Source organism: Ranitomeya imitator, chromosome 10, assembly GCF_032444005.1.
Source record: "Ranitomeya imitator isolate aRanImi1 chromosome 10, aRanImi1.pri, whole genome shotgun sequence".
NCBI classification, from domain to species: Eukaryota; Metazoa; Chordata; class Amphibia; order Anura; family Dendrobatidae; genus Ranitomeya; species Ranitomeya imitator.
The window spans coordinates 92,955,102-92,967,103 of NC_091291.1; the positions used below are offsets into that span (position 1 = coordinate 92,955,102).

Consider the following 12,002-nt stretch of genomic DNA (forward strand, 5'->3'; position numbering starts at 1 on the left):
GAAGCTTTTCAGGAGTTGAAGCGTCGTTTTTGCTGTGCCCCTGTGTTGTGTCAACCTGATGTTTCTCTTCCGTTCCAGGTCGAGGTTGATGCTTCTGAGATTGGTGCAGGGGAGGTTTTGTCACAGAGAGGTTCTGGTTGCTCAGTGTTCAAACCATGTGCTTTCTTTTCCAGGAAATTTTCTGCTGCTGAGCGTAATTATGATGTGGGCAATCGAGAGTTGCTGGCCATGAAGTGGGCATTCGAGGAGTGGCGTCATTGGCTTGAGGGTGCTAAGCATCGCGTGGTGGTTTTGACTGATCATAAGAACCTTACTTATCTTGAGTCTGCCAAGCGCTTGAATCCTAGACAGGCCCGTTGGTCGTTATTTTTTGCTCGTTTTGATTTTGTGATTTCATACCTTCCGGGCTCTAAAAATGTGAAGGCGGATGCTCTGTCTAGGAGTTTTGTGCCCGACTCTCCGGGGTTATCTGAGCCGGCGAGTATCCTCAAGGAAGGAGTCATTGTGTCTGCCATCTCCCCTGATTTGCGGAGAGTGTTGCAGAAATTTCAGGCTAATAAACCTGATCGTTGTCCGGCCGAGAAACTGTTCGTCCCTGATAGGTGGACTAGTAAAGTTATCTCTGAACTTCATTGTTCGGTGCTGGCCGGTCATCCAGGAATCTTTGGTACCAGGGAGTTGGTTGCTAGATCCTTCTGGTGGCCGTCTCTGTCACGGGATGTGCGTGCTTTTGTGCAGTCCTGTGGAATTTGTGCTAGGGCTAAGCCCTGCTGTTCACGTGCCAGTGGGTTGCTTTTGCCCTTGCCGGTCCCGAAGAGGCCTTGGACACATATTTCGATAAATTTCATTTCTGACCTTCCCGTTTCTCAAAAGATGTCGGTCATTTGGGTGGTCTGTGATCGCTTTTCTAAAATGGTCCATCTGGTGCCCTTGGTTAAATTGCCTTCCTCCTCTGATTTGGTGCCTTTGTTCTTCCAGCATGTGGTTCGTTTACATGGCATTCCTGAGAATATTGTTTCTGACAGAGGTTCCCAGTTTGTCTCGAGGTTCTGGCGAGCCTTTTGTGGTAGGATGGGCATTGACCTATCTTTCTCCTCGGCCTTCCATCCTCAGACTAATGGCCAGACCGAACGAACCAATCAGACCTTGGAAACATATCTGAGATGTTTTGTTTCCGCTGACCAGGATGATTGGGTGTCATTTTTGCCGTTGGCTGAGTTCGCCCTTAATAATCGGGCCAGCTCGGCTACCTTGGTCTCTCCATTTTTCTGCAATTCTGGGTTCCATCCTCGTTTCTCTTCAGGACAGGTTGAGTCTTCGGACTGTCCTGGTGTGGATTCTGTGGTGGACAGGTTGCAGCAGATCTGGACTCAGGTAGCGGACAATTTGACCTTGTCCCAGGAGAAGGCTCAGCTTTTCGCTAATCGCAGACGCCGTGTGGGACCCCGACTTCGTGTTGGGGATCTGGTTTGGTTATCTTCTCGTCATATTCCTATGAAGGTTTCCTCTCCTAAATTTAAACCTCGTTTTATTGGTCCGTATAGGATTTCTGAGATTCTCAATCCGGTGTCTTTTCGTCTGACCCTCCCAGACTCCTTTTCCATACATAATGTATTCCATAGGTCGTTGTTGAGGAGATACGTGGCACCTATGGTTCCATCTGTGGAGCCTCCTGCCCCTGTTTTGGTGGAGGGGGAATTGGAGTATATTGTGGAGAAGATTTTGGATTCTCGTGTCTCTAGACGGAAACTCCAGTATCTGGTCAAATGGAAGGGTTATGCTCAGGAAGATAATTCCTGGGTTTTTGCCTCTGATGTCCATGCCCCAGATCTTGTTCGTGCCTTTCATGTGGCTCATCCTGGTCGGCCTGGGGGTTCTGGTGAGGGTTCGGTGACCCCTCCTCAAGGGGGGGGTACTGTTGTGAATTCTGTGGCTGAGTTCACTTCTGTGGTCACAAGTGGTATTGCAGTCTCTGGGCTTCCTCCCTCAGGTGTTTTGGTGAGCTCGTTGGCTGCCTTGCTATTTAGCTCCACCTGAGTCTGTCTTCCTTGCTCCTTGTCAATGTTCCAGTGTTGGATCTGAGCTACTGCATCTTTCCTTGGGCCTGCTGCTCTGCTAGATAAGTGCTTCTAGTTTGTTTTCTGTTTTTTCTGTCCAGCTTGCTATTAACTTTTGCTGGAAGCTCTGAGAAGCAAAGGGGTGCACCGCCGTGCTGTTAGTTCGGCACGGTGGGTCTTTTTGCCCCTTTGCGTGGTTTTCGTTTTAGGGTTTTTTGTAGACTGCATAGTTCTCTTTGCTATCCTCGCTCTGTCTAGAATATCGGGCCTCACTTTGCTGAATCTATTTCATTCCTACGTTTGTCTTTTCATCTTGCTAACAGTCATTATATGTGGGGGGCTGCCTATTCCTTTGGGGTATTTCTCTGAGGTAAGTCAGGCTTGTATTTCTATCTTCAGGCTAGTCAGCTCCTCAGGCAGTGCCGAGTTGCATAGGTAGTTATAGGCGCAATCCACTGCTGCTTATAGTTGTGTGAGGATAGATCAGGTACTGCAGTCTACAGAGATTCCACGTCTCAGAGCTCGTCCTATTGTTTTTGGTTATTGCCAGAACTCTGTATGTGCGCTGATTACTGCACGCTGTGTTGCCTGATTGCCAGCCATAACACATCACCGCATTTTGTGAGAAATCTAACATTTCTAACATCCTAACAAAATAAAAGGAGGTTTGAAAATTAATGCTGACAAAAAGTACACACATGAAAAATGCTATTTATTAATGTTTTTGTGTGTTGCGACAAGTTGGTTAAGGTACAAAATCCACAAGAAGTCAGGATGGCCGAGCAGTCTAAGGCGCTGCGTTCAGGTCGCAGTCTCTCTTGGAGGCGTGGGTTCAAATCCCACTTCTGACATCACCTTTTCGTTTCATGAAACTATACAGATTCCCTTCAGTTATTGATTAGATGGGGCTCAAACCAAACTTAGCAATGGGCCTTAAAAACCTGATCCCAAAGTTATGACTACCTGGGAGTTTTTGGGGTGAATCTGAAATTGTCATCTATAAACGGAACTCTAGGATTGTGAAATAGGTTTTATGTGCATATGTTAGCTGTCTTGGCACCATAAAAATACTATGGGCGGTGAATGGGGAGGATTATTTCACCTCTTTGTGTTCTCTTTCCCTATTAGGTCGGAGATTCCACATCCTATGGGGCTGTTCTGGGAGATTTCTGTAAACTGAATTGCAGGTAAGTCTAATTTCATATTTGTTTACCTCATTCCTCAATAGACCATAACAGTACTTAATAAACAAAAGCTGAAAAAGTAGGTAATCATAGATTAAAAAGTCTGAAATGCGCATGCGATACTGACATCTAAGTTTCAGCACATTTTGGGACAAACGTTTTCACATTGAAAGTTAACAATCATTAAAATATTTTCTCTAAATTTTTGTCTCCTTTTTTGCTCCAATTATTTGCATCTAATATCAAATAAAACTTGATGTAACATTATGCATGCACATTGTGTTTTATGTGCAACCATTACCTGTCTCATAAACACAGGGTTAGAATGAACGTGATGAATAGAGTCAAATTGGAAATGTAAAAAAATCTGTCAAAATTGCATTTTTTTCTACTCATTCACAAAGAGTTAATGAAAGTTATTAAACATGTACAACAAAATGGCAGGAGTTTCAAATAGAAATCATGCTGCAAAAACTAGTCAAAGCAAAAATAAAAATATACATTTTCAGAGGTTTTGCTTGACATTTGCCGAGTGTCAAACACTCCTAAAGTTGTTTGTGTTTGGCTGAAATAGCTCAGTTGGGAGAGCGTTAGACTGAAGATCTTAAGGTCCCTGGTTCGATCCCGGCTTTCGGCAACATAATTTTTCTTCACTGTTTACATTTTAAGGAGAAAAAGAACAAAGCACATGGGCTGATGACTTAAAGAAAATGAAAAAAGGCCTAAAAATCTTCAGAAACTATCTACAAAAACTATCTACAGAAAATAAAATGTTGAAAAGATGAGAAATGGGAGCTTTTCCTTTTGAGCAAATTATTATTTTTTTTAATTTTTCCTCTATTTTGTTTATTTCCATTTCACTAAGCTGTAAGAGGATTTAATGGGAACCGGATAGCTGATACGGGCATCATGTATCAGACACTAGCTGAATGATTTCAGCCATGTATGTTTGACTATGAAATGCTGTGGTGTATATGGATTCATTGTGAGAAGTAATTTCTAAAATGGGGTCACTTTGGGGGGTTTCTGCTGTTTTTGGTATGTTTGGTACTCTGAAAATTTTACCGCAAACTATTCTTGCAAAATCTGCATTCCAAAACCCGAATGGTGCTCTTATTTTCAAAGCCCTGCTGTGTGGCCAAATGGTAGTTTCTGAAGAAATATGATGCATCACCGCATTTTGTGAGAAATCTAACATTTCTAACATCCTAACAAAATAAAAGGAGGTTTGAAAATTAATGCTGACAAAAAGTCCACACATGAAAAATGCTATTTATTAATGTTTTTGTGTGTTGCGACAAGTTGGTTTAAGGGTATAAGCAGTCAAAGAATAAAAATGACTAATATTTCAAAATTTTAAGCAAACTTTAGATATTTTCACAGAAAAAAACTAAAAGTTTATTGACCTAAATTTACAGTTAATGTAAAGTACAATGTGTCACAAAAAACACTTTCAGAATTACGGGGATATGTAGAAGCATTCCAGAGTTATTACTGCATAAGGTGATACATGTCATATTTTTTAACAAATGGGGCTTGGCCTTTTAGCTCAAAATAGGCTTTATAACTAATAGTTTAAACAAATGTATAGAAATAAAAACTGTAATATTAATTATTTTAAAATAATTTTCAATGACAATTGATGGTCATATTTCTGCTGACTAATTTGGAAAGAGTTAAGGTACAAAATCCACAAGAAGTCAGGATGGCCGAGCGGTCTAAGGCGCTGCGTTCAGGTCGCAGTCTCTCTTGGAGGCGTGGGTTCAAATCCCACTTCTGACATCACCTTTTCGTTTCATGAAACTATACAGATTCCCTTCAGTTATTGATTAGATGGGGCTCAAACCAAACTTAGCAATGGGCCTTAAAAAACCTGATCCCAAAGTTATGACTACCTGGGAGTTTTTGGGGTGAATCTGAAATTGTCATCTATAAACGGAACTCTAGGATTGTGAAATAGGTTTTATGTGCATATGTTAGCTGTCTTGGCACCATAAAAATACTATGGGCGGTGAATGGGGAGGATTATTTCACCTCTTTGTGTTCTCTTTCCCTATTAGGTCGGAGATTCCACATCCTATGGGGCTGTTCTGGGAGATTTCTATAAACTGAATTGCAGGTAAGTCTAATTTCATATTTGTTTACCTCATTCCTCAATAGACCATAACAGTACTTAATAAACAAAAGCTGAAAAAGTAGGTAATCATAGATTAAAAAGTCTGAAATGCGCATGCGATACTGACATCTAAGTTTCAGCACATTTTGGGACAAACGTTTTCACATTGAAAGTTAACAATCATTAAAATATTTTCTCTAAAGTTTTGTCTCCTTTTTTGCTCCAATTATTTGCATCTAATATCAAATAAAACTTGATGTAACATTATGCATGCACATTGTGTTTTATGTGCAACCATCACCTGTCTCATAAACACAGGGTTAGAATGAACATGATGAATAGGGTCAAATTGGAAATGTAAAAAAATCTGTCAAAATTGCATTTTTTTTCTACTCATTCACAAAGAGTTAATGAAAGTTATTAAACATGTACAACAAAATGGCAGGAGTTTCAAATAGAAATCATGCTGCAAAACTAGTCAAAGCAAAAATAAAAATATACATTTTCAGGGGTTTCGCTTGACATTTGCCGAGTGTCAAACACTCCTAAAGTTGTTTGTGTTTGGCCGAAATAGCTCAGTTGGGAGAGCGTTAGACTGAAGATCTAAAGGTCCCTGGTTCGATCCCGGGTTTCGGCAACATAATTTTTCTTCACTGTTTACATTTTAAGGAGAAAATGAACAAAGCACATGGGCTGATGACTGAAAGAAAATGAAAAAAGGCCTAAAAATCTTAACTATCTACAGAAAATAAAATGTTGACAAGATGAGAAATGGGAGCTTTTCCTTTTGAGCAAATTATTATTTTTTTTAATTTTTCCTCTATTTTGTTTATTTCCATTTCACTAAGCTGTAAGAGGATTTAATGGGAACCGGATAGCTGATACAGGCATCATGTATCAGACACTAGCTGAATGATTTCAGCCATGTATGTTTGACTATGAAATGCTGTGGTGTATATGGATTCATTGTGAGAAGTAATTTCTAAAATGGGGTCACTTTGGGGGGGGGGGGGTTTCTGCTGTTTTTGGTATGTTTGGTACTCTGAAAATTTTACCGCAAACTATTCTTGCAAAATCTGCATTCCAAAACCCGAATGGTGCTCTTATTTTCAAAGCCCTGCTGTGTGGCCAAATGGTAGTTTCTGAAGAAATATGATGCATCACCGCATTTTGTGAGAAATCTAACATTTCTAACATCCTAACAAAATAAAAGGAGGTTTGAAAATTAATGCTGACAAAAAGTACACACATGAAAAATGCTATTTATTAATGTTTTTGTGTGTTGCGACAAGTTGGTTAAGGTACAAAATCCACAAGAAGTCAGGATGGCCGAGCGGTCTAAGGCGCTGCGTTCAGGTCGCAGTCTCTCTTGGAGGCGTGGGTTCAAATCCCACTTCTGACATCACCTTTTCGTTTCATGAAACTATACAGATTCCCTTCAGTTATTGATTAGATGGGGCTCAAACCAAACTTAGCAATGGGCCTTAAAAAACCTGATCCCAAAGTTATGACTACCTGGGAGTTTTTGGGGTGAATCTGAAATTGTCATCTATAAACGGAACTCTAGGATTGTGAAATAGGTTTTATGTGCATATGTTAGCTGTCTTGGCACCATAAAAATACTATGGGCGGTGAATGGGGAGGATTATTTCACCTCTTTGTGTTCTCTTTCCCTATTAGGTCGGAGATTCCACATCCTATGGGGCTGTTCTGGGAGATTTCTATAAACTGAATTGCAGGTAAGTCTAATTTCATATTTGTTTACCTCATTCCTCAATAGACCATAACAGTACTTAATAAACAAAAGCTGAAAAAGTAGGTAATCATAGATTAAAAAGTCTGAAATGCGCATGCGATACTGACATCTAAGTTTCAGCACATTTTGGGACAAACGTTTTCACATTGAAAGTTAACAATCATTAAAATATTTTCTCTAAAGTTTTGTCTCCTTTTTTGCTCCAATTATTTGCATCTAATATCAAATAAAACTTGATGTAACATTATGCATGCACATTGTGTTTTATGTGCAACCATCACCTGTCTCATAAACACAGGGTTAGAATGAACATGATGAATAGGGTCAAATTGGAAATGTAAAAAAATCTGTCAAAATTGCATTTTTTTTCTACTCATTCACAAAGAGTTAATGAAAGTTATTAAACATGTACAACAAAATGGCAGGAGTTTCAAATAGAAATCATGCTGCAAAAACTAGTCAAAGCAAAAATAAAAATATACATTTTCAGGGGTTTCGCTTGACATTTGCCGAGTGTCAAACACTCCTAAAGTTGTTTGTGTTTGGCCGAAATAGCTCAGTTGGGAGAGCGTTAGACTGAAGATCTAAAGGTCCCTGGTTCGATCCCGGGTTTCGGCAACATAATTTTTCTTCACTGTTTACATTTTAAGGAGAAAATGAACAAAGCACATGGGCTGATGACTGAAAGAAAATGAAAAAAGGCCTAAAAATCTTAACTATCTACAGAAAATAAAATGTTGACAAGATGAGAAATGGGAGCTTTTCCTTTTGAGCAAATTATTATTTTTTTTAATTTTTCCTCTATTTTGTTTATTTCCATTTCACTAAGCTGTAAGAGGATTTAATGGGAACCGGATAGCTGATACAGGCATCATGTATCAGACACTAGCTGAATGATTTCAGCCATGTATGTTTGACTATGAAATGCTGTGGTGTATATGGATTCATTGTGAGAAGTAATTTCTAAAATGGGGTCACTTTGGGGGGGGGGTTTCTGCTGTTTTTGGTATGTTTGGTACTCTGAAAATTTTACCGCAAACTATTCTTGCAAAATCTGCATTCCAAAACCCGAATGGTGCTCTTATTTTCAAAGCCCTGCTGTGTGGCCAAATGGTAGTTTCTGAAGAAATATGATGCATCACTGTTGTGAATTCTGTGGCTGAGTTCACTTCTGTGGTCACAAGTGGTATTGCAGTCTCTGGGCTTCCTCCCTCAGGTGTTTTGGTGAGCTCGTTGGCTGCCTTGCTATTTAGCTCCACCTGAGTCTGTCTTCCTTGCTCCTTGTCAATGTTCCAGTGTTGGATCTGAGCTACTGCATCTTTCCTTGGGCCTGCTGCTCTGCTAGATAAGTGCTTCTAGTTTGTTTTCTGTTTTTTCTGTCCAGCTTGCTATTAACTTTTGCTGGAAGCTCTGAGAAGCAAAGGGGTGCACCGCCGTGCTGTTAGTTCGGCACGGTGGGTCTTTTTGCCCCTTTGCGTGGTTTTCGTTTTAGGGTTTTTTGTAGACTGCATAGTTCTCTTTGCTATCCTCGCTCTGTCTAGAATATCGGGCCTCACTTTGCTGAATCTATTTCATTCCTACGTTTGTCTTTTCATCTTGCTAACAGTCATTATATGTGGGGGGCTGCCTATTCCTTTGGGGTATTTCTCTGAGGTAAGTCAGGCTTGTATTTCTATCTTCAGGCTAGTCAGCTCCTCAGGCAGTGCCGAGTTGCATAGGTAGTTATAGGCGCAATCCACTGCTGCTTATAGTTGTGTGAGGATAGATCAGGTACTGCAGTCTACAGAGATTCCACGTCTCAGAGCTCGTCCTATTGTTTTTGGTTATTGCCAGATCTCTGTATGTGCGCTGATTACTGCACGCTGTGTTGCCTGATTGCCAGCCATAACAGTACAAGGAGCCTCACCAATGATTCCCAATAGAGGGAAAAAAGAAATCCTGACATCATTTTTTTTTCTTAGCTCTGTCTTCAGTCTTTTTTTTCCCCTAGACATTAGAGTGCTTCAGGACACAGCTGTGGACATGGATATTCAGGCTCTGTGCTCCTCAATGGATAATCTCGTTGTAAATGTACAAAAGATTCAAGATACTATTGATCAGAAATCGATGCTAGAACCAAGAATTCCGATTCCTGATTTGTTTTTTGGTGACAGAACTAAATTCCTGAGCTTCAGAAATAATTGTAAGCTATTTTTGGCCTTGAAACCTCATTCTTCTGGTAATCCTATTCAACAGGTTTTGATTATTATTTCTTTTTTGCGCGGTGACCCACAGGACTGGGCGTTTTCTCTTGCACCAGGAGATTCTGCATTGAGTAATGTTGATGCATTTTTCCAGGCGCTGGGATTGCTTTACGATGAGCCTAATTCAGTGGATCAGGCTGAGAAAAATCTGCTGGCTTTATGCCAGGGTCAGGATGATGTAGAAGTATATTGTCAGAAATTTAGGAAGTGGTCAGTACTCACTCTGTGGAATGAATCTGCACTAGCGGCTTTGTTCAGAAAGGGTCTCTCTGAAGCTCTTAAGGATGTAATGGTGGGATTTCCTATGCCTGCTGGTTTGAATGAGTCTATGTCCTTGGCCATTCAGATCGGTCGTCGCTTGCGCGAGCGTAAATCTGTGCACCATCTGGCGGTATTGTCTGAGAGTAAACCTGGGCCTATGCAGTGCGACAGGACTATGACTAAAGTAGAACGGCAAGAACACAGACGTCTGAACAGACTGTGTTTCTATTGTGGTGATTCTACTCATGCTATTTCTAATTGTCCTAAACGCACTAGGCGGTTCGATAGCTCTGCCGTTATTGGTACTGTACAGTCCAAATTCCTTTTGTCCATTACCTTAATGTGCTCTTTGTCTTCGTATTCTGTCATGGCGTTTGTGGATTCAGGCGCTGCCCTGAATCTGATGGATTTGGATTATGCTAAACGTTGTGGATTTGTCTTGGAGCCTTTGCGGTGTCCTATTCCGTTGAGAGGAATTGATGCTACACCTTTGGCCAAGAATAAGCCTCAGTACTGGGCCCAGCTGACCATGTGCATGGCTCCTGCACATCAGGAAGTTATTCGCTTTCTGGTACTGCATAATTTGCATGATGTGGTCGTGTTGGGGTTGCCATGGCTACAAACCCATAATCCAGTATTGGATTGGAACTCTATGTCGGTAACCAGCTGGGGTTGTCAGGGAGTACATGGTGATGTTCCATTTTTGTCTATTTCGTCATCCATTCCTTCTGACATCCCAGAGTTCTTGTCGGACTTTCAGGATGTATTTGAAGAGTCCAAGTCTGATGCCCTACCTCCGCATAGGAATTGTGATTGTGCTATCGATTTGATTCCTGGTAGTAAATTCCCTAAGGGTCGTTTATTTAATTTGTCCGTACCTGAACACACCGCTATGCGCAGTTATGTGAAGGAGTCCCTGGAGAAGGGACATATTCGCCCATCGTCGTCACCATTGGGAGCAGGGTTCTTTTTTGTAGCCAAGAAGGATGGTTCGCTAAGACCGTGTATTGATTACCGCCTTCTTAATAAGATCACTGTTAAGTTTCAGTATCCCTTGCCATTGATTTCTGACTTGTTTGCTCGGATTAAGGGGGCTAGTTGGTTTACTAAGATTGATCTTCGTGGTGCGTATAATCTGGTGAGAATCAGGCAGGGAGATGAATGGAAAACGGCATTTAATACGCCCGAGGGTCATTTTGAGTATCTGGTGATGCCGTTCGGACTTGCCAATGCTCCATCTGTTTTTCAGTCTTTTATGCATGACATTTTCCGTGAGTATCTGGATAAATTCTTGATTGTTTACTTGGATGACATTTTGATCTTCTCAGATGATTGGGAGTCTCATGTGAAGCAAGTCAGAATGGTTTTCCAGGTACTGCGTGCTAATTCCTTGTTCGTGAAGGGATCAAAGTGTCTCTTCGGTGTGCAGAAAGTTTCATTTTTGGGGTTCATCTTTTCCCCTTCTACTATCGAGATGGATCCGGTTAAGGTTCAGGCCATCCAGGATTGGACTCAGCCGACATCTCTAAAAAGTCTGCAGAAATTCCTGGGCTTTGCTAATTTTTATCGTCGCTTCATCTGTAATTTTTCTAGCATTGCCAGACCATTGACCGATTTGACCAAGAAGGGTGCTGATTTGGTTAATTGGTCTTCTGCTGCCGTGGAAGCTTTTCAGGAGTTGAAGCGTCGTTTTTGCTGTGCCCCTGTGTTGTGTCAACCTGATGTTTCTCTTCCGTTCCAGGTCGAGGTTGATGCTTCTGAGATTGGTGCAGGGGAGGTTTTGTCACAGAGAGGTTCTGGTTGCTCAGTGTTCAAACCATGTGCTTTCTTTTCCAGGAAATTTTCTGCTGCTGAGCGTAATTATGATGTGGGCAATCGAGAGTTGCTGGCCATGAAGTGGGCATTCGAGGAGTGGCGTCATTGGCTTGAGGGTGCTAAGCATCGCGTGGTGGTTTTGACTGATCATAAGAACCTTACTTATCTTGAGTCTGCCAAGCGCTTGAATCCTAGACAGGCCCGTTGGTCGTTATTTTTTGCTCGTTTTGATTTTGTGATTTCATACCTTCCGGGCTCTAAAAATGTGAAGGCGGATGCTCTGTCTAGGAGTTTTGTGCCCGACTCTCCGGGGTTATCTGAGCCGGCGAGTATCCTCAAGGAAGGAGTCATTGTGTCTGCCATCTCCCCTGATTTGCGGAGAGTGTTGCAGAAATTTCAGGCTAATAAACCTGATCGTTGTCCGGCCGAGAAACTGTTCGTCCCTGATAGGTGGACTAGTAAAGTTATCTCTGAACTTCATTGTTCGGTGCTGGCCGGTCATCCAGGAATCTTTGGTACCAGGGAGTTGGTTGCTAGATCCTTCTGGTGGCCGTCTCTGTCACGGGATGT

The 12,002-nt window shown here is 41.5% G+C and overlaps 4 non-coding genes across 4 annotated transcripts; all 4 read left to right on the plus strand.

Annotated features, from left to right (window-relative positions):
- Nucleotides 1-4,940: 4,940 nt before the first annotated feature.
- TRNAL-CAG (transfer RNA leucine (anticodon CAG)) lies at nt 4,941-5,023 on the plus strand. The gene has a single exon. It is a non-coding gene; the product is annotated as a tRNA-Leu (tRNA).
- An 898-nt stretch (nt 5,024-5,921) lies between these two features.
- On the plus strand, nt 5,922-5,994 carry TRNAF-GAA (transfer RNA phenylalanine (anticodon GAA)). The gene has a single exon. It is a non-coding gene; the product is annotated as a tRNA-Phe (tRNA).
- Nucleotides 5,995-6,676: 682 nt separating this feature from the next.
- Nucleotides 6,677-6,759, plus strand: TRNAL-CAG (transfer RNA leucine (anticodon CAG)). The gene has a single exon. It is a non-coding gene; the product is annotated as a tRNA-Leu (tRNA).
- Nucleotides 6,760-7,658: 899 nt separating this feature from the next.
- Nucleotides 7,659-7,731, plus strand: TRNAF-GAA (transfer RNA phenylalanine (anticodon GAA)). The gene has a single exon. It is a non-coding gene; the product is annotated as a tRNA-Phe (tRNA).
- The last annotated feature ends 4,271 nt before the right edge of the window (nt 7,732-12,002 follow it).